Below are 22,609 nucleotides of genomic sequence, written 5' to 3' on the forward strand. Positions count from 1 at the left end.
GGCATTTATCCTGGTTTTGGCTGGGATAGTTAATTTTCTTCTTGGTAGCTAGTACAGTGCTGTGTTTTGGAATAGGTGTGAGAATAATGTTGATAACACACTGGTATTGTCATTATTCTTACTACTTTTTAATTTTAGTCAAATTATTAAACTGTTCCTATCTCAACGAAAGGAATTTACCTTTTTTCAGATCTCCTTCCCATCCCACTGGGAGTGAGCAAGGACTCAGTTGCCAGCTGGGGTTAAACCATAATAGCATTGCATGTCCTGTTTATTTTATAGAAACTCATTTCAAGTTTGCATCACCTGTGTCCTTAGCACAGGAAAGTCGCATGCACATGTGGAGTGAAGGTTGTCTTGGTTTGCAAATGTAAAAAAATTGAGGAGAAGATACTATTAGATTAGCTGGAAGCTATAGGTAAACACTACCATTTAATGTGATGGAGTATCTTTTTTTCCTTTTGAATAAAAGATTCTAATGGACTTTGTAATATATTTTGAGGGTCAGCGTTAAATACTTGAGAGGGAAGTTTACATGTTTTATGAGTATGTGTTCTAACCATGCTCATTGCCTTCTTTCTGCAGTATCCTCTGGATGTTGTTTTACCTTTGCGGTTACAACCTTTGAAAGTAGTTCTATACACGTGGCAGGGCCTGGGTTTGGATTTTATTTTTTCCTCAAGCTGCACACCTTATGTACAGGGAAAAAAGCAGTTTTCATTAAATAAATGAGTCAATAGCCCAAACAAAACTTTACTGAGAAAGAACTTGGTGGTATTTGTTTCATAGATCCACAGCATTAAAGCACAAAGTTTTATTGGAGATGTTGAACAACTGAATAACAAAATGCATGAAGCTTGTACTTGGATGTGTTTTCTGCTGTTGCATAGGCTGCAGAATCAAAAATAATATAAGACCGTTAGGATAAAGCTGGGTAGGTCTCCTGGTGTTTGATATTTACCATTTGACTAAGCCCTCAGTTACAGCATTTTGTCAGAAAAAAATCTGTTTTCCCTCAAGTTCTTAAAGAAATTTTGTTTGAACTTAAAAAGGCAGATATTGTGCAGAATTTATGTCCCATGTTTGTTAAAAACTTTTTTTCCTAGTTTTACACAGAAGTAGGTCACACAAGGGTGCACTGTTTCTTTTTGTATTTTATAAACAAAAATATGATCATAGAAGGATGTGTTTTAATAAAAAAGTTAACAAGGAGATTCGTAAAAGCATTTGAGGAGTGTTAGGTTTCCAGCAAGCCAGGCAGTTTTAAGAGATTCAGTTACCTGTAAGAATATTTGAAATTCATGAAGTGTCAACAAGAAAGAATAAGGTAATTAAAAAAAAAGAATTTCCAAAAATGTGCAAAGAAATGCAGTGGGCTGAAGGTCTGAAGAAATGGAAGAAGTAGTGGAAGAGGTACTTAACAACAACTTCTGAAAGCCAACAGAGTATAAAGCCATTGGTCTGTTTGATGTATGTGCTCTCCGGGTGTGATGGGTCCTCAGGGTGGTCGTGCTGGGGTGAAGGAAGAAGTTTCAACCCACGTGAAGGCTCTGCTAGTTCTTGGAGCATTTGCCTGAATCTTAGGATGGTGCCTGTGCAAGGAGATCCCATGTTCTCTGCAGGGCTCGTGCAAGTCCTACATATTGTTTTGAGCATGAAACAGCTACTTTAAATACTAAAGCTAAGGCTTGTGGTGCTGTGGCACAGTACCACGCACTTCTGTTGGGTTTTGTGTTGTAGGTGAGTATTTTGCCTCTGGTGTTTTCCTGGGAGAAATGTGCCTGGCAAGATCTAGAGGAAGCTAAAACTGCTAAATCTTACTTTTGTGGTAATGTTAATCTTTTTGGTGGGCTCTTGAATTAATACTACTGCTCTCCCACAGTATGATGTAGTTGAATACAAGTTGCTTCAAAGAAATCCCACTGTTGTTGCCGCTTGTTACCCTACAACATTTGGGTTAAAATAGTAGGAAAAAACGGGTGGCTTAGCTTTGATGTCTGAGACTGTTAAGAGTGAGTTGCTCTTTCCTGCTTCAGAGAGCTTCTCACAGCTGTTGAGAAAAGTACTTAGCCCCAAAACGCAAGACTTATATCCCCCAGGGCCAGTGGAGAAGAGGTTGTGAATAATTTGACTTGAAGTCAAGGTGGTGCTCGGTGGAGCAGGAAATTAGGAGTGCTATTTTTAAATGCTGAAGAACTTATTAAAAAGCAGTAATAGTTTTCATTAGACAAAGAGCTTTGAGTTTTGGAGGCTCGTGATTTGAGGTAGCATCGTTCATCAAGTAAGTGTTTTCTGAAGAGTGCCAAGTGAATCTGTCTTTCTGGAAGAGTTGGTGACTATCAGAAGAATTAAGTAAGGGATGCGAATCTCAGTGACACAAATCTTGGCATGCCAAGTATGTCTCTAAATTGGCAGCTGGTGTTGCCACAAATTAGCATTTAGAATAAAATAAAAATGACAAATTTATGTAATGTGAGAATATAACTAGCACAGGAATTCTGCCCAGTCTGTATCTTTTGGTCCTCTCTCTCCTTTGCTCCGTGTCTGTGATTTTCCAAAAATTTTGAAGATGAGAAAGACGCAAACTCTCATACACCCTCCTCTTCTAACACCAGATAGAAAATGGCCCATGTACATAGGCTTGCCGCAAAGGAGGGAGAATTCAGACTTTAGAAAAGAAAATTCTGACTGTACATTGTGGAAGCCCCTGGGAGGTGTTGCCTAGGGAGGCTGGAGATCCACATCAGTGGCGATTTAAACAAAATTGTTGTGGAGGCATCTGCAGGGATGTACTGCTCTGTTCAACCCTATTTCAAGCCAGGAGATAGAGTAGAGGCCTGTTGAGATACTTTCCAAAGTAGGTTAGTATGCTTTTCTCTGACAGAAAAAGGGCAGTCAGCCTTTCAAGATGGTTGTACTAGGTTAAAATCAAGAAAGCAGAAGTTTTACCTCCCTTTGTCCTTGCCCAAAACAGAAAAGCATTTAATGGAAAGAATATTTGACATTAAAAAATTATGTACAACCAGAGCAGAAATAAGGTCCAGATCCCCATAGCTGCAAAAAGTCGCTTTGATTTTTTTCCAGACCTTTGGGTTTCGTAGTAGCAAGTTCTGTGCCTAAGGGCTTTTTAGAGAATGGGAAGTCTAAAGCTGGCAGGTCTTGAGATTGATTTTCTATTTTCATGCTGAATGTAAGTCCAAGAAATTTGCTTGGAAGATGCGCAGTAATTATGATAACACATACACAGCTCCACTGAAATGCCCTGACCCCAAATAGGTCAAAAGTTTCAAAAGTAACTGTTTTCTGTGATGTTAGAATAACATTTATTCTTTAGCTTTGTAAGACTTAATAGTTCCCTAGAGTGGCAACCAAAGCTTCATATTTGGTGCTTTAGCCAGATTTTGTATTTGTTGGTGCTTGAGATGTTTCTTCTGTCCTAAACAGGGATGATTTTTGAGGTATCATACTCTTCAGCACCCGGTCATGCATGTTTGCACAGATCTGTAAATGAGATGTTTCCTTGTGCTGTTCAGTCACTCTTGTTCAAGTAGTATATATATATATAACTAACACTAAAGAAGATATTTTTCACTGGTTGTTCATTGGAAAGCTCATTAGTGAGACCTTGAAACCTAATATCCCCAACAAACGGTTCACAGGAACGCATGAAACCTGGTTTGCAGCAGGCAATAAAATTTAGAGGTGACTTGAGAGCAAGCCACTGCAGTATGTTTGGAGGGGACGTTACGGCTCAGGCATGTAGTGGAGATTATACAGGGTAACGATTCATGCAGATCAGCTATGCTGTGATAACTGACGATCAGTGATTACCTCTGATGATCAAAGATAGGTCAAAACCAGGCTCCATTCCTGCTCACTGCTGGGTCACGGTCCTGCGCCTTCGCTTTCATGAGCACCAATGCTTGCATGGCTGGGTCTTCAGTCTGGCTGTGTGCACCCATCATCCCCTGGAGTACTGGAAGGGGACTGGTCTCAGATCAGACACTGTCTGCATCTTTGGGGTGAAAGAGCACACGAGGACATAGTGCATCCCCAAAGCTGCAGCAAGGAGCTTGCTCAGCCGTGATATTCAGGTTGGGCTTTGAACTTTTTTTCTGTAGCTAGATTGTCAGATTTTGAACTTCTACTTTCTCACCACCTTCATGACAGTGAATGTTTTGTAATGCTTCCAAGAAAAATAAATAAAAAAAATTTGCATCCCAGTGCCAGATGAAGTTTGCTTCTAGTCTAGTGACTTGTGAAATAATTCTGAAGTTTGCTGAAGATGCCTGTGGCTTTTTAGAGACCATTGCTTCTATAGTGAGGGGCTTGGTTTCTAAATGCCTGTTTGAGGAGGTTTAAAATACTGTCTTCAGCCTCCCCAACCACTGCTGTGATTCAGAGTGGTGGGGCTTCTCAGGCATGGGAAATGTTTGGAGCAGGATGGTTTTTGATTGCAACATTCAGTAATGATGGTTGGGAAGAGAGGGTGGAAGAAGGAAGGGGAGCAGGAAGATACCTGGGGAGCTGGTGTTTGGTGTGTGCTGGTACTTGTTTGCTGTAGGAAGAAAGCAAAACCCTTCTCTGAGAGCATGTTCCTTCTCTTGATTCACTGTGTGCTGCTTGAATAAGGCAGCCTCATTGAATTTCTGTCTGGTCTTTTAAATAAATCTCTGCTCTCCAAAGCCTTTGCACCATTAAATAGAAAGATTAGCATTGCAGCTCACACTCCGAAGGTGTTTGAAGCAGTGACTGACTGGTGCCTGCTCACTTGATCCTCATTAAGGTGCATTGCAATGATTTTGCCTGAACGTACTATAGCTGCTTTGGACTCCAACTGTCCCTTATTAAGGAATCCGGAGTCCCTGCGTTGAAGTCAGAGGGTGGCTGGCACCTTGAGGAAGGAGTTTGCAATCCTGCAACACCTGCCTAGGGGTTGGTGAGGGCCCATGGAGGGTCTTGGTATCCTAATGAGCTGTGGCTACATGGGTAACGAAGCTAAAACTAAACCTTGCACATGTCCTTCCATCTTAGAATTATAAACTGCAACACAATGTATCCGAGCAACCTTATTTTTGGCATTTTCTTTTCCTCTTCCTCTCCAAGTGTTGTACTTCTGCTTCGGAAGCTGGTCTGCTTTATTTTTATCCCTCTCATATCACAGTCCAGAAATCTTGTTTGCAACCCCCTCCCCTTTATCTTTTATGAAATAAAATCAATTTTTAATGAAAGATGAGCAGTTTTGAGATGAAAATGTACAAATATAGCGTTGCAGTGCAGGAGAAGTCAGGAGCAACCTGCCTATCCCCAAGGGGACTTGGCAGGGCTGCAAGCTTGGAAACCCCAGGGATGAATAGCTGAGATGGGTGACAAAAGGGCTTATTTTTTCATACATTTTTTTAAATATTGTTACCTAGTATATCAAGACTATTCATAGAAAAGTAACAGAAAATATCTCTTGGCAGATTATGATTTTAAGAAATCCTATTTTAATTCTGCTTTTTTCCCTATTGGATTCCCGTTACGGTTTGCACTTGCAAGCTTTATGTAGAAACTGTGAGAGATTTTCTTCAGTGTGCTTTGTCGGTGGAGAAGGAGAGTCCATAAAATAGCTGTTCCTCGTGGGAAAGCTTGCAGTGGCAATTCACATGAGGTGTTGCTCCTCACAATAGGCAACACCTCCTGTTCTGGCTTGCCTCTTGTGATGCGCATTGGGCTTTTTCCATCGATGTGAGGACTGGCAGGATGAGGATGTGTGATCATCAGCCTTGTCTGCAAGAACGGTATTGAACACCCAAACTCTTCAGCTTTTCGAGGCTGAAGGCAGGAAAAAAGGGCAAAAGAGAAGGAAATATTTCTTAGCATACCTGTGTGGCCCTTTCAGAGCCGTACAGGTGTTTTAATCTGATTTTCTAGTGAACACATCTCTTTAAAATACTAGGTTTTCCCAGTGGGTGGGAATTCCAATTTTTTACTAACTCTGTTGTATTTTCAGGGATTTCTGAGGATGGGCATCTGGCTTCATTTTTCTGAGAAAAGCACTGGGACATTTAAATAATTCAAGAGAGAAATTATATGCACTCAGCAAACAGATGTCAAAAAAATGAAAGAAGCTTAAAATCTAGGCCTCCAAAGTCACTTCCATATATTTCCCTTTTAAAGAATGCATTTTTAATCAGCTTTTAGAAACAAAGTGCCATGCTGACATATACATACTTAAACAGTGTTTCATCATGGGACAGAACAAAGAAAGTGAAACCAAAGTTACAAACTATTGTGTTGTAATATGTGAAATAGATGCTATGATACTGGGTTGATTCACCTGATAAAGCCCAGAGTTACAAGACTGTTACGTTGCTGCTTTCTGGATGATACTAAGATAACTGAATGAGTTTCTATGCTTTGTAACAACAGAAGTTCAAGCAAGAGCTCTTCTGGCTCTGGTAAAAATAAACATAGAAAAGGGAATTAAGAGGCATTCCCTTTTCCAGGTAATAAGAACACTACTCTAATTGTAATTTGTAATTATAATTTCTCATTTGTCTTTTGTGGTCTCATTCAGCATGTTTTCCTATGTAATCACTTCAGTGATTCACCAAACATAGGTGAAGTGTGGGTTCTTTGTGGCATTGTCTCTGCCCCTCTCCAAGCAGCACAGGTGCAGGATGCCTCCTGCCCTGCGTATTGTCTAAGTTGTCAGCCAAAATATGAAGTAGTGCAAAAATCTGAAGGGAGTTTTGCATGTTTTAGTAGTATTAATGGAAGAAAAGTAGGTGAAGACAGACAGAAGAGGACCTTGCCCTCTTGAGTTTGGCATTGGCAGATCAGCCCAGCTCATTTTGAGGCACCTGATAAAGCTGCTGTTGCCACATGGTTCCTTGGTACCACCATGTCATTAATTTGGGTTTGAGGTGTTATAGTCCTGCTTTAGCACCTGGGTGGAGCTCTGATACAGACTGATCTCTGATGGCTACAGTTTTTCTTGGGGTGCCTGGGAGAGCAGGGATGGTGCCTTTGCTGTGCCTTTGCTCCAGGGGGAAAATCCTTCCCTATGCTGGGATTTCCACTGGGTTTTGAGCCGGTTTGGGAAAATCTTTGAAGGTGCTAGAATAATCCAGGGAGGGACAGAGGCTGCTGCCCCTTCCATCTGCACCTCCAAGAGTGGATCAGATTTGGTGCAGGAAATTGTCTTCTGCCACCCACCCTATCAACGTGCAGATGATTGTCTCACTTGTCCTTTCTTTGTTTTGGATGAGTGATTGCTTATGTTTTATGTGGTCTTTTTAAAGTTCTGTGTGACAGCCTGCTTCCTCTTTCTTTACCCACTGTGCACAAACAGACCACACTAGGAAGTCTTTGAGAAGAGCTGCTATTTCATCAGGTCGACGCTCACATGTTGCCACAATAGGAGAACCTGGGACTAGCAAAGCAGCAAAGGGTGTACCTGTGCTGTCTCGTCCTGGGGAGAGCAACACTATGTCATGCTCTGGCTTTCCTGGCTGCTGGGTTTTCAGTCCTTGCTGGCAACTCCTCATGAGCTTGGGAAGAGTGGTTCTTGCTGCAATTCAGAGTATTTCCTTCTCTTTGTTGTTTTTATTGTTGGTGCTGGGTCTTCCATGCCTGGGAGATTGCTCATAATGGAACGTGAATCATCACAACACTAAAATTGGTTTTTGTTTTTGCTTGGATACATAGTGCAGTGGTATGGCTATCAAATCCCTCTCTTTGGCAGCATCTTAGTATCTTGCTTGGGATGCTGTGGCAACATTGAAGCTGAAAGTGTTTAAGAAAAGGGTTTGCAAGTATGAAGAGGTGGGTTGGATTTTCTTGTGCTGAAATGCATGTTAAGTATTAAATATATATCATACAGTCTTTGGGAATATTCTGGTGACAACGTAAAGATATTTTATCTGTGATCCCGAGCGTATTTCTAAGCACACGGTGAAACTGAAGCATTGCAAGTCTGTTGCTATAAGCAATATTGCATAGGTGCTTAAGCGGTTGAAGGATTATTACTTTAGTTTTCAATATCTGGATTTTTGTCTATGCTGCTCCTGCTTTCTTCTGAAGAAAAGAAAAAAAACAAAAATGTACATTTAATTTATAGTATTGAGTCCAACATTGCAGAAACACTTTTTTTTTAAGTTTTAAAAAGTGTGTTCTGTTTAAATGAGGCTCACTTCGAAACTTGAGCTTAATGGCAGAAGGTTTGGGGGCAACACAGGATGTGTGGTGGTTCTGTTTTGTGTCTTTTCGTAGTTATATCCTGTTACAGAGAATGATTGTGATGAGACCTTACATGGGGGAGTTGGCTTGTTGCATGTTTTTAAGCATTTAGCATGTCTCTGAAAGCCTGTCTGGCTTCTTTTAAGTATAATCTGCTGTTGCACACATCTGAACAGCATAATACATGAAAGTGCATTTAGTGCTTCTGTAAGTCCAGTGTATGTTTATTATACCAGTAGTGTATGGGATGGTAAAGATTATTATGTATGTTTGCTCTAAATGGACTCTTTCTTTTGTTCTTTCGGCCCAGTAAGAAAACTTGAAAATTTCCAAAGGCAAGACTTTACTTTTCAGACTTTGCTCCTTGTCTTTGCAGAGATGATGATTATATAAAAGCGTGTAATTAGGTAAAGCATTGAATCATTATTTACAGACCATAACATTTATTTACGTATTTTTAATTAGGGCTCAATGCAGCACTGAAGTCTTTTAAAGCACCAAAGGGATACATGAGAACTACCATGACAGCAACTTATGTTCTTGACAACTTTGCCCCAGACTGTGTGAAGATTTAGTGAGATTGTATATGGTGTCTCCTAACCAATGTGAGTCTCCTAACCCATGTGCAGCGGTAACAGTGGCCCATGAAGAGTGAAGTCGATGTGTGCACTTTATGTGCCTGGGTTGTGGCATCTGGGCTCTGCTGAAGTTTGTGTGGAGACTGCCAGGAGGCAAGCATCTCCTGCAGTTATCCTGAGAGCACAGGCTCTACTGGTTGGGTGTAGATCCTACAGTCCTGGCAGAAAATACTTAACAATTGCCAAAACCATGGGAAAACCCCTTACATTACAAACTGAATTTGCTGTATCTCTGGTCTGCACTCTGCCCTCCTTTTTCTTAATGGATAATTTTCAATCAGCCAACAAACTGAGAACAACTGGACCAAAGGCAGTAGTGTTTTACCCTGTCCAGCTTTCGCTGGTACCAGAGGTGCATCCCGGGCTTGGTTCTGTGAAACCTCAAAAGCAGCTGCAAAGTTTGGTGATCACACATTGCCAGAAGAAGGTCAGAGGAGGCTTGGACTGCTCTCACATGGGCTTTCTTGGTGAATGCTGCTTATGTCCATGGTGTTGCTAAGGCAGCTGAATGGAGTGCATTGGCTCCCAATGACTGTGCGGTGATTTGAGGCTCCCGAGGCCCTGCTCCAAGAGGTCTGGCTGCAGGAGGAAATGAATGCTGTAGTCAGCATCACCATCAGCAGCATCTTGTCTCTGAGAGGTGACAGCTCATTGCTTCCAGCGAGTTTATACAAGCAGGGTTAACTTTCAGTTTGGGAAACGGAAATGCAGTCTGGTGTGCATGCTTTGGGAAGCTGCTATAGTTCAGCTGGAGGTTAAGAGGACAGAGGCAGAAATAGCAGGGTTATGGTTCAGTGGCTTGTGTCCTTCAGAGGTCACAGATAAGCCCTTGTTGCCACAAAAACCTCTGCATTGACTCGAGAGCAGGAATAGGAGCTGAACTAAAACTGCAGCATGCACAGACGGATCCTCCAGCAATGGAAAGCCTTCATTTCAGGTGCACTGTGCTGCTGGCTGTGGTCAAAGCAATGTCATGTGGGTGATTTCAGAGAAGCACTCCCTAAGACAGTAACATGTAGTTGGCTTCATGTGTGCTCTTGCTTGCCTGCCAGGACTGTATGGGGGAAAGCTGAGCTCTGCCAACATGCCGAAGTGCTTCACACAGCTAAACTGATCCTTCATGGAGAGTGAGCAAAGCACGACTATGTAGTGTTGAAGACAAATGCTGTTGTTGCCTCCACATAGATAGATACTGGTGATGGAGATGTAAACTGTTATCTGCACATCCTTAGGTTTAAGGGAGATTCAAATTACTGGGAAGTGAAAGAGACCATTGGGGATGATAAGTGAGCAGTGATACGAGGTCTGCCAAAGCTAAGATAAGAAGGATATTCTCCAGGACTCCCTTCTTAAGCACTACTTTGCACAGTTGCCTGGGAGCACTCACAGTAAACTGATAATTATTCTCAGTGTTCAGGTCAGATTAGAGCTGATTAATGGATTTGGGGAATAGTGATATGGAAATATGTCTTGTTAAATCTGCTAATAACAATAATTTTGCTGTCTTAATACAGAGTTAAGAGATAATAGAAAATAGCTTCTCTCTTTCTTTCTCTTTCTTCTTTTAAATTGTGGCTTTTCTGGTAACACATTAAAGTCACATCACTCCGTCTTCCAACTGTATTCAGTTTGCAGAGTTTTAAGCTGTAGCTTTCTTGGTGCTTATCAAAATTTAATGTAAACAATTTGTTAGGCACATTTTTTTTAATACAGAGTTGCAGTATTAGAACATCAGATGTTTGTGGTTTGTATGTAATTCTGGATTCTTGACTCCTGCAAACAATGCAGTCCAAAGTTAACATACTATTTGCATTTTCATGTTTTGTGAACAATTATCACAGAGGTCTTTCCCACAGGAAGGTCTTGAGAAGAGTGGAAGCATTTAAAAATATTTATAGATCTACAAAGCCTTTTTGTCCCTTATTTTATGTAAGTCATGTTTTCAGAAAGAACTGGAGTGTGCAGTATATTCCTATAGGAGTATTCAAAATGTTACATGGAAGCACAGTCCTTTTCTTCAGAAAGCCTTGCAACTGAGAAACCTGAGGTTCTGGCTATCAAGGTACAAGTATTCAGTGCTTATTTCAAGGTCATACAGGAGTAGGTGACATTAATGAAGGCTTCTGAAAACTGGGTCACTTGTCTAGGTGCCTAAATCATAGAATCACAGAACAGTTAGGGTTGGAAAGGACCATAAGATCATCTAGTTCCAACGCCCCTGCCATGGGCAGGGACACCTCACACTAAACCAGGTCACCCAAGGCTCTGTCCAGCCTGGCCTTGAACATCACCAGGGATGGAGCATTCACAACCTCCCTGGGCAACCCATTCCACTGCCTCACCACCCTCACAGTAAAGAACTTCTTCCTTATACCCAATCTAAACTTCCCCTGTTTAAGTTTTAACCCGTTACCCCTTGTCCTATCACTACAGTCCCTAATGAAGAGTCCCTCTCCAGCATCCTTGTAGGCCCCCTTCAGATACTGGAAGGCTGCTATGAGGTCTCCACGCAGCCTTCTCTTCTCCAGGCTGAACAGCCCCAACTTTCTCAGCCTATCTTCATACGGGAGGTGCTCCAGTCCCCTGATCATCCTCGTGGCCCTCCTCTGGACTTGTTCCAACAGTTCCATGTCCTTTTTATGTTGAGGACACCAGAACTGCACACAATACTCCAGGTGAGGTCTCACAAGAGCAGAGTAGAGGGGCAGGATCACCTCCTTCGACCTGCTGGTCACGCTCCTTTTGATGCAGCCCAGGATACGGTTGATTTCTGGGCTGCGAGCACAGACTGAAGCCAGCTCATGTTCATTTTCTCATCAACCAACACCCCCAAGTCCTTCTCCGCAGGGCTGCTCTGAATCTCTTCTCTGCCCAACCTGTAGCTGTGCCTGGGATTGCTCTGACCCAGGTGTAGGACCTTGCACTTGGCATGGTTAAACTTCATGAGGTTGGCATCAGCCCACCTCACAAGCATGTCAAGGTCCCTCTGGATGGCATTCCTTCCCTCCAGGGTATCAACCGAACCACACAGCTTGGTGTCATCGGCAAACTTGCTGAGGGCGCACTCAATCCCACTGTCCATGTCAGCGATGAAGATGTTGAACAAGACCGGTCCCAACACCAATCCCTGAGGGACACCACTCGTTACTGGTCTCCAGCCGGACATTGAGCCATTGACCACAACCCTTTGCATGCGGCCATCCAGCCAGTTCTTTATCCACCGAGTGGCTCATCCATCAAATTGATGTCGCTCCAGTTTAGAGACAAGGATGTCGTGTGGGACAGTGTCGAACACTTTGCAGAGGTCCAGGTAGATGACATCAACTGCTCTGCCCCTGTCCATCAGTTCTGTAGCCCCACCATAGAAGGCCACCAAATTGGTCAGGCAGGATTTCCCCTTAGTGAAGCCATGCTGGCTGTCACCAAGCACCTTGTTGTTTTTCATGTGCCTTAGCATGCCTTCCAGGAGAATCTGCTCCAAGATTTTGCCAGGCACAGAGGTGAGACTGACTGGTCTGAAGTTCCCAGGGTCATCCATTTTCCCCTTCTTGAAAATGGCGTTATATTTCCTTTTTTCCAGTCATTGGGTACTTCACCTGACTGCCATGGTTTTTCAAGTATGATGGCCAGTGGCTTAGCAACTTCATTTGCCAGCTCTTTCAGGACCCACGGATGGATCTCATCAGGTCCCATGGACTTGTGCACGTTCAGGTTTTTAAGGTGGTCTCGAACCAGATCCTCTCCTACACTGGGCCTGAGGTCTTCAATCTCACAGTCTCTGCGTCTGCCTTCCAAGACTTGGGTGGTGTGGTCAGTGCCTTTGCCAGTGAAGACCGAGGTAAAGAAGTCTTTAAGAACCTCGGCCTTCTCCAAATCCAGGGTAGCCAGTTCTTCCGAGAGCTTCTGGAGGGGGCCTACATTGTCCCTAGTCTGTCTTTTATTCTCTACGTACCTATAGAATCCCTTTCTGTTATTCTTAACATCCCTAGACAAGTTTAATTCTGACTGGGCTTTAGCTTTCCTAACCTGGTCCATAGCTTCCCGGACAACATCCCTGTATTCTTCCCAGATGTAAATGTAAATTTGAAGCCTAACTCTGTTGCATACATTACATGTCTGTAGTTGTGACTAGTTCTCTGTGTGCACATGAAGGTGTGAGAGAGCTGTGCTATTTTAAAACTTGGTAAGGGGAAGTTTCTAGGAATCTGCATACTTAAAATTAGACTTCCACTGTGGTTACACAGCTGTAAAGTAATCCAGAAAAGCATCACTGACTTTAGTTACTCCAGGTTTTTGCTTATATAAATTATGTCAGAAACAAATTCTGAGTACTCTGAAAAATCATAGTGGTGCTTCCCAGCTCCAGCTCTGAACTGTTCCGCAAGTGGAAGAGATCCAAAGGATGGTTAGGCATGTTGGTGTACGGAGGATGTGGAATAATTGCAAAACTGTATAGGCACCATTCTTCAAGAAACTTTTAAAATATAGTTCTTCCATCATTCCATAAGCTTGCAATAACTTATTTCCTTAAGCAAGCTTTTTCTGCTCTGCTATAAAATTGAGTAATCTTTAAGGGCTCATGGGCAGATAGATGTTTTTGACTGTCTGACAGCTATAGAGGTTTGCTTTGATATATTCTTGGACATTAGATCATGTGAGAATTATTTTACGTCTTGTCTTTGACATAAGTCATTTCATTCTGGTTTAAATGAATGCAAAAAGACAAGCCTATTTTCCTTCAAAAGTACATTCAGTGTAAAAGACTATTGAAAAGATTAAGAAAGTCATTTAGAAATAGCAAAGCTTTTCCATTGTTGCACCTGACCTGGACTTGAGCGGGCTGGCTGCTGCAGACAGTATGTGTAAAAAGGGTGAAGACTAGAGAGAATAACTTGATGGTACTAACGGGCTTCTGTATCAGTATCAGAAAGAGTTTTAGATTTGAGCCTCTCATTAATAATGGATGCTCAGATGGATGCTCTGTCCCCTGCTGCCTTCTTTTTAATTCATCTGAATGATGGTGGAAAATACAGTCCGTCGGTTAGAGCCAGGCAGTCTCTCCAGTTTAAAAGCTTGCTGTGTCTGTCCTTAAATCTTCACTTGCACAACGGCAGTTTTGGCAGGTCAAAAAATATGCTCGGAAAGTTTCCTTACCAAGTTGAGCAGGTCAGACATTGTTGCTGTTTAATGTGCAAAAGACCTAAACCTGGAAGCTGCATCATCGAAACCCTGGCTCTCCATTTTCTTACCATGGGCAGCACAACTGGCTTTGGCTTTCTCTTCTTTCAGACCAGGACCTCCTGCATGAATGTCTCACTATCCCAAAACGCATCGCACTCCCTGTCCCCACAGGACAGCAGCCACTTGAACGCAGGCAAGACTGCAGTGACGTGCAATGAGGGAAGGGCTTGTGCCTTGGCATGGTAGCTGTAGCATTTGGTCGACACCACATTTCCAAGTTTTACTGTTGCCTGCTGAAGTACGGCAAATGTTTCTTCAGCATTCACCTACTCATAGTATTTTAGTAATAACACTAAAATCCCATCATGTTCCTGGTCCAGTGGAAGTATTTTCCAGGATATCATGAACCCTGAATTCTGGTATAATTTCACACAGTGTGTTTTGGAAATGTGTCTCTGTACAAGCTTGCTTATGTTGTATGGACATAGAAATTATGGAGGCAGTGGATGGCTTCAGGGCTCTAGGTGCTTTAAGTAGCTCCATCCATGGTTGGTTTTGTGAGAACTGAGGCAGCTTCTGAGTAGTGATGCTAAAAACATACAAAATGGCCTTTGAGCTAGTACCGGTGATGGAAGCCTCTGTAGACTTTACAGTAGTGTTAAAGCAACTGTTCCTCTACTGAGAAGAGTCTGGTGTTGTAGTGCTGTCACCTTGTGCTCAGATGATCTGGGTTGAGGGTAAAAGAAACTAAGGGAGCCTTGCTCCCTTCCCGCTGTCTGGGAAAGGATGGCCTTACCCTCCCCACCTGCACACAGCAATGTAGCACAGGTAGTGGGTAGGATGGCAGTGGTGAAAGGGAAGGAGGGTTGCTCATCCTCATGTGATGTGTCTTTTGCCAGTACTGGAGCTTGGCATGCAGATGTGGTGCCCTTTGTGGTGCCTGGCAGGGACATGTATGGTACTTTTGAAATTTTCCAGGGGTATTGCGGGTACAGGAAGATGTCAGATGGGGCTGTATGGGATGAATGCCTTTTCAGAGTTATGTTCCCTCTGTATAAAAATGGGAACAATCCCATTTCCTTAAATATTTTACTAATTGCCGGTTGGTTTGGATACTGTGAGAACGCCTGGTAAATAAACACCTCTTGTAGAGAGCCATTTGTGTGCATTATTGTCTTGGCAGTGAGGTTTTCAAATGAAATCCAAATATATGGCTAGGTTTTTACCAAACTGTTCTGACCCTTTTATTGCATAACATTTCCTGCACAAATTTTGCATTTCTGCGCTTGGCTATTTCAGTGTCCTCTTGGTGAACTGTTCTTTGTTCTCAGGGATTGCTTGGGCTGATCCTATAAACATCCTGGCAATTACTTGTTTTCATTTAGGAAGACTAGGTTTTTGCACAGGTCTCTTGATTTTTGATGTAGTCAGTGTAAATAGATGAAAATCAAAGCAGTTAAAAAGCATTACAGGGAATCTTTCTGCAAGAGCTGATAGAGAGTTTGCCACTGCCTTTATTTAGCTATGCTATATTAGATTTTTTTTTTCTGTGCCAAATTTGTCTGGTTAACTACATGCTTTAGAGTAGGATCCATCTGATCATATTCAAATATCTCTGTTTGACTTTGCCACACAATTTTCAGGCAATGGAGCAGAAAGTGCACTTGAAAGATGTCATGCATCTGAAAATAAAGATCTACAACAGGCCAGATGATAACCATTTCCTAAGAGTGCCTGTTCTCCTTTAGGCAGAAAGGGAGCCCATGGTGACAAGCTGAGGTGAGGATTCAGCTGATGCTAAGGAATAGAAATCCCAGTTTTCATGTCCCTGTATTCCTGTTGGTTACTTGTGGTGAGGTCAAACATGAGGCTATGGCTTGACTGTGCAGTAAATCCAGCTTTAGGGCTCCTACAGCTGGATTAAAAGCATTGAGGCCATGAGATACAAAATGCTGACTGCTATAAAACTGTCAATTCAAATTTGTTCAAAATCCCTCAAAGCCTGCCAGCATAAGATTTAAATTTTTATTGCCAGGTCAAATATAGGTAGTCTTCTACTACTGGCGTAAAGCTGACCTGTAAGTGTGCACTATGGCACACATAACCGTGCACCCAGATCTGATTTGTACCACTGGGTAGTCCAGAATAAAACAGATTTGCTACTCTCCTGAAGGATTTCAGACCTTGGGCCATTACAGCAACACAGTCTTTCTTCTAGTGTTTCTTATAGTGAAAAAGCTCAGTTCCTAGGCAGTTTTTGTTCCATTGTTACTTTTTTGCTGTTAGTTGCTAACTGAAAAGCAGAGGAAATGAAAGCTGCACCTGAATAGAAATTAGTAAATGAATGTCTTTGCTGCTAGTGGATTTATTTTCTGGTGTTGAAATGCCCAGGTGACTTTAGGAAAACAAGTACAATGCTTTGATCTATATATAAAAGATTAATAGTACCTGTTAAACATAACCTTTAAGGCAATTATAAAGTGATCTTACTCAGGGGATGAAAGGCATTTTTGGTAACTCTGTGTTTTTCTGGAGGTTTAGGCTAGGCTGGAAATGACAGAGGGGTTATCCCAAAGGATTGTGTTTTGGTCATTTGCACAAACCACCTTTTAAAAATCAGTAACAGGACATTTTAGTGACCCTCTGTATTTCCTTTTCCCCATATGAGAAAGTGATTGTTGGAGCTCTTTATATCACTCCTCTGAGAATGATGCAGGAAGAAAAAGCTCAGCTGGTCAGAACAAAAAAAAGTTGTGCTTGTGCCCTGAATGTCCGTATATGCTCTTTGACAGTTCCAGCCTCAACTCATTTAAAGAAAATACTGTTATTCTTCTGTAAGCAATCATTTCAGATAACTTTTCCTTAAGAAAGCCTAAAGGAAGCAACCTCTCTTCACCTATGTCACCTATGTTTAACTTGGTATTTTGAAATAAAAGAAAAGAATGAAGAAAAAAGTATGTTGCTTCCTGAGCCATAGCTAAACCTTTCACTGAGGAAGGGAGAAAAAGATAGCAAGTTCATTTATGTGAGTGATATTTCAGCCTTTGAGAGCACATCTTATGTGAGAGTGCTGGATGGAAAAAGAGCAGGTAAAGGCTGATTTTTCTAGCTGTAAATACTCCAGGGATGAAGGTGAGAAGAGCTGATAAACACCAAGAAGAGTAGAGAGCTGTGGAAGCAACACATCTGTGGGTATAAAGTGATTGTTAATACATTTAAGCTGGAATACAGACCTTTTGCAGCTATGGTGGGACAGCTTTCCAGCAAAATAAGAGAGAGATAAATCCTCTTTACTCCAAATTAAAATTTGATGAGTTTCACTAAGTATAGGGTAAAAGAGTTTCTGTGATAGCTAGGGACCAGATTTGATGATGCTGAGCAGGATCCTTGTGGCTGGTAGCTGGCTGGGGAGGGACCAGGCTGCTCTGCTCTCTGGGTGGAGGTGGCATGACTTTGGGAAGAGGCATATACCCAATCTGGGCTGGCTGCAGCTGTGCAAAGTGGCTGGTTGTTTCTGAGGTTGGAGGGAGAGAGGTGGTCCTTGGGCTGTTGGCACGGCTGGGTGAGAAGGAACCATGTTTTTTCAAGGTGTTTGCTTCAGCATCTTTTGATCCTCTGGGAGCCTCTGACCCCAAAGGTCCATCTTCCTGCAAAGGATGCCCCCTGTCCCATGCTGTGGATTGGCTGCGGGTGCAGCCTTTGGGGTCCTGCAGCAGAGGAGGGTAAATCTGAGCCCTAAAAGCAATACTCAGCATGGTGAGGGTCTTTCTAAATTGGGAGCCCATGAAGGGATAGTCTGTTTTGAGGGTCCTCCTTGAACTGAATGGTCATGCTGTCTCTCCACTATCATGACCCTCCTAATTGAACAGGACTAAAATTGTTCCCATATTGCACCCAATAAATTAAGTAGGATTTTTGGTATCTTTCCAGCTGAGATGTTCTGAGCTTGCAGTGTTGGCCTGGTTTACTCCAGGCAAATGCCAATGCCTGGGTGAGCATAAAATCAGTCTCCTTTGTATATAAGGCTTGTAATCCATGCAAGGCAGCCGGACGGTTTGGCAGGTCTGTCACCTATATGAAGTATGCAAGGTGGTGGCAACTCCAGTAAATTTTATCATGAGTCTATTTCGTTAGAAGTCAAGAGCAAAAATCAATTTCTTCTTAGTGTTGAGTGTGCCATTTTTAACAGGCAGATCTACTTTTTCCCTTGATGAACAATCTGCCACCTTTCTATTTTTTGCTCCCATTGGCATCAGACAGCATGAACTGCTCTTCTCACCAGCACAGAGGTGTTCAGCTCAGTGCTGCGCCTCCTGTTTCATCTGGAAGGAGTATTTCCTATTTATGCTTGTCAAGATTCTTTTTTTTTTCGAAGCCAGAAGGTTTTGTTTGAGAAAATCAAATCCCTTGAAAGTACTTCATAATTATCTACATGATTATCTTAAGTGTCTGCCATGGCTTTGCAGTGAGCTCAGGGGCATAGAGAAGCAACCTGAAGCATATTGATGCCTGCAGTTTTTCCTGTGCAGAGGAGGAATGGGGTTTTGAAGGCTGCCTGCCTCTGGTGGGGTGGAGCAGGTTGCTACCCTTTATCTCTGGAGGGATGTGTATGCATGGAGGGGGAGAGTCCTCCAGCAATGTTGCTAAATGAATGATGCATGAGTTTTGTGTGGGATGCAGATGCCTTTGAATGCCCCATCCTGCCCAGCTGTCTGCAGGATTGAAGCTGAAGTCAACATCAGGTTATGCCCTTGGCCGATGCAGAGATTTAGAGGCTCTGGAGCTAAAACTGTGAGCTGCTTTCAACGTGCCCCAGATTCTCCACACTGAAGCTAGGGCAGTGCTGTTTCTCTGGGGATAGGTTGCAAAGGGCAGCCTATAACATGTCCACCCAATGACAAAAATAAATAGCTAAGAGCAAAACCACGCAAAGTATTAGGCCAAAAAGGGCCTCAAAGGGTGGTTTGGTCTGATAATTTCTAGATCGTGAATGCTTTTGAACCCTATGTGGTTACTAACCCAGTAAAAACCAAAACCTGGTGTTTGCTCCTGAAGCAACAATAAGGGTGTCTTTGTCATAAGTTATGGATGTTACCCATTAGATGACCTCTCACTGTGCTCTCACTAAGACAAAAAAAGATGCTGAAGGTAGAAAAGTAAGAGAGATTAAAACGGAGAGATCTACTCCTTCCCACAGCCCAAGACAGACTGGATGTAGTCATTGTTCCTGGCAGGTATTTGTCTAACCTCCTGCAGAGACCATGATTGATGGGGACTCCAGCCATCCGTGACAGTGTCCTCCAGTGCTTTGGTATTCTTTATCCTCATTAGTGTTACCTAACCGCAAACCTACACCTTACCCCAGTGTGATTCACATCCATAACTCAACTGCGGTCAAGGGGAAAAGACTGTGGGACCTTTTCAAGTACACGAGGGCCTGTAGTTGTGTTCTCACACCCCACCTCCTTTCTCCTTTTCAGACGAGCAGGCCCTAATTTCTCAAGTATTTCCTACTAAGTCACGTTTTCTTGACTGGTAGTCATGTTAGAGCTCTGTTCCAACTGGGCAGTTCTGCTGCTGAGACCTTCCCAGCCCTGCATAAGGCTGCAGAGATATTTCATGTATCTGGTAAACTTTATCCCTCTTGACTCTTCCTGTGACAATGAGCCTTTCTCCCCCTCAACAGCCAGACTTTATTGGCAGAAATTATTCCTTAAAAACCATCTATCTCTTCCCAAAGATTTGCCCCCTAGCCAACCTTATCTGTGATTTTTGTTTTGTAGTACACCATGCTTGTCCTTGCTGAACTTTATCCTAAGTTTTAGACTTTTATTTTTTCATTATTTTTGCCAAGATGATTTCAGATGCTAATCCTGTTCTCCAGTGTGTCTGCAGTCTCTCCCAGCTTCATGTAATCTGCAGATTTAATAAACGTGCTCCCTCTCATCGTGCAGGTCACTAATGAATGTGCTGAGCAAAACTATACTATAGAGATCCAGCAGAGCTCAGCTCACAGTGTCCTTCTGTTTTCACAGAATATCATTAATAACTACTCCCTGGGTATGGCTTTATAGTAGACTCATTTAATCATGTTCCCCCAGTTTATTTATGAGAAAGTTGTTTGAGATGGTGTCAAAAGCTATAATAAAGCCCAGATAAATGACATCTAACAGCTTCTCCATTATGAAAAGAAATTAATTTGATTTGATATGATTTTTCCTTGTCTCTTCTGTATCTGCTGCTGCTTATGTTTTTGTTATCTTCCACATGCATGCAAGCTGTCTCTTTGTTCGTTTTAGAGTTTTTCAGAGGATTGAAGATAGATTGACTGATGTCGCATCCTTGTGCTGCTTCCCTTTCTACCCTTGAAGACAGGCTCTGTGCTTGCCTTTCTCCTGACTTCCGGCACCTTACAGTGCCTGATGTCTGAGCTTTCACAGGTGACCAAGAGATAGCTTCAGCTGCTGTTGTGGGGAATTTAGAAGGTGGTTTGTCCAACCCTGCTGTTCTGGAAATACCTGACTTGGGACAGAGGGCTGATCTCAGCCTGGAACAGGCTGAGGAGAGGATAGTGTACCTTTGCAGTGACATTGTGTTGTAGTATTAACTGTACTAATCCACTGTGCATAGTAGGAAATTTTAACAAGGACTAAAGCGAAAATCAAACCATCATTGCCTCTTTTGGTATCTTTTTTCAATAACGTTCTCTGCATTTGAGCAACACTATACCAGCCTGTATTCTTGGTATTAATACACATTTTAAATTTTTTAATCTTCTGCAAGTTTCATTTCAGTTTTATGCCCTGACTTTTCTAATATTTCTGCCTGTGTGTTCACACTATTTTTTTCACTCCTGCTCGTAACCTTTTAGTGTTCTTTCTTCTTGCTTTGAGATAAATCAAAAGCTCGTGATGCTGCTAAGTCTTCTGATCCTTCTTCTGCATGGAGATGTTACTGTATCTGTGCTTTTAAAGCACAAAATATTGTTTCTTCAAGAAACTACAGCTCACCTTGGTTTCTTTTTCCTTTAAACTCTTCTCCATGAATTCTTACCTAGCAGGTTTACTTGAATGTACTGAAGCCAGGCGCTTGTGTTTTGCTGTCCGCAGTCCCTTGTGTATGGAAGATTTCATCATTTCACAGACATTCTTACATGATTTTCCTTCCACCTGCTTACCCCCAACACATCTATCTCTGGAGGCACTTCCTTAATGATTACTTGACCTATCAGTTATGCGAGAATATTGCTCCAAAGGAACAAGGACTCTCTGTCTCCTGCTGCTTTCCTTTCCTAGCAGACATCTCATGCATGTACTCTCCCATTACCATTGAGTCACTTGTTGTGAGGTCATCTGATCTGTTTTATCTTCTTAGACTGGGGTTTGTTCTGCCCTACCCTGTGTTGTTTTTTGTTTGGTTTGGTTTTTTTTTTCATTTTATTATTAACTGGAGAATTTAGCAGATCTTCCTCCCTCTGTCTTCTGGACCTCAGAGCAAGTATATGCATTATCCTTAGTATACTAAGAGATGCTTCCTCTACTTTTTCTCTGCTGGTCCATATATAAGCTATGCATCTTTATGTCAGTATTCCAGATCTATGTCTTACTACAACAAGCTCCAGTCATGCCAGTTAAATCATCACTTTTGTCTTAAATTAAATCTGATATCTTAAATAAGACCTAAATTCTGTATTAAAAGCAGTATGTTTCATTAGTTATCTAAGATACGCAGAGGTTTTAATCCTATTTCCTGGTCAATCTGTGAGTGTATTATCACCCCTTCTCCTTACACCTGTGTTTCTGTTTTTATTCTTTCCTCTGGTTTTGTCCCCTATGTGTGTTACCCTGAACCTAATTAGGACATCCCTCTCATTAAGCAGTGATGAGCCATTTCCTCCTTTCCTGAGCTGATGTTCATCACTATTCAGCCATTGGTATAAAATTACCCTGTTCATGAAGATGCTGGAGTCCTACTCAGAACATCATGTGTGGCCTTGATGTGTTGTCCCTGGCCCTGCTGGCACTTTCTTAGGGTCACCCCTGCCCATCTGGGAAGTACCATGCAGCCAGGGAGGTGGCAAAACAGTTTGGATCCAGCTTCTGGGCAGCAGCTTTTTGCCAGAGTCCGTTTATGCTTGTGCTCTTGGAGTTGTGGTTTCTTGCTACAGGCTCTTCTGCCTAACCCAAGCTTTGCATCCACATCTGCTGGAGCAGACGTGCAGGCTGCAAACTGCAAGCTGTGGCCTTCTTCCAGCTTCCTGATGCACAGATCAGTGATCAGGATCTGCTTCTACAAAAGAACTCCCCAACAGAAACAGGTCAATGAGACTTGACTCGTGTCAGCATTTTTCCTTGTTTCATAGATCCTAATGATCATAGAAAAGAACCCTTTCTCACTCTCTTGCTTGATAACCCCCAGCTCTCGCTACCTTCTGGCTGACTGGGTGCACCCTTTTCTGAATTGCAGGAAACTGGGGGATTCACCTGAGCAACACCTGTCCCTTGGGACTGGGTAGCCACCTCCCTTAGATGCTTCACCTGCAGGGTAGGTTTTGTCCATTGTAA

General features: G+C 42.5%; 1 protein-coding gene across 4 annotated transcripts in view; it reads left to right on the forward strand.

The window, feature by feature from the left end:
• The window catches only part of PDZD2 (PDZ domain containing 2), a 206,084-nt gene that overhangs the window by 39,507 nt on the left and 143,968 nt on the right, over window positions 1-22,609 (forward strand). The gene's annotated exons all lie outside the window — the stretch shown is intronic.

This window comes from Pezoporus flaviventris, unplaced genomic scaffold, assembly GCF_033815535.1.
Source record: "Pezoporus flaviventris isolate CSIRO_AGI_PZ_B2104156 unplaced genomic scaffold, CSIRO_AGI_Pfla_v1 ptg000057l, whole genome shotgun sequence".
In the NCBI taxonomy this organism is placed as follows: Eukaryota; Metazoa; Chordata; class Aves; order Psittaciformes; family Psittacidae; genus Pezoporus; species Pezoporus flaviventris.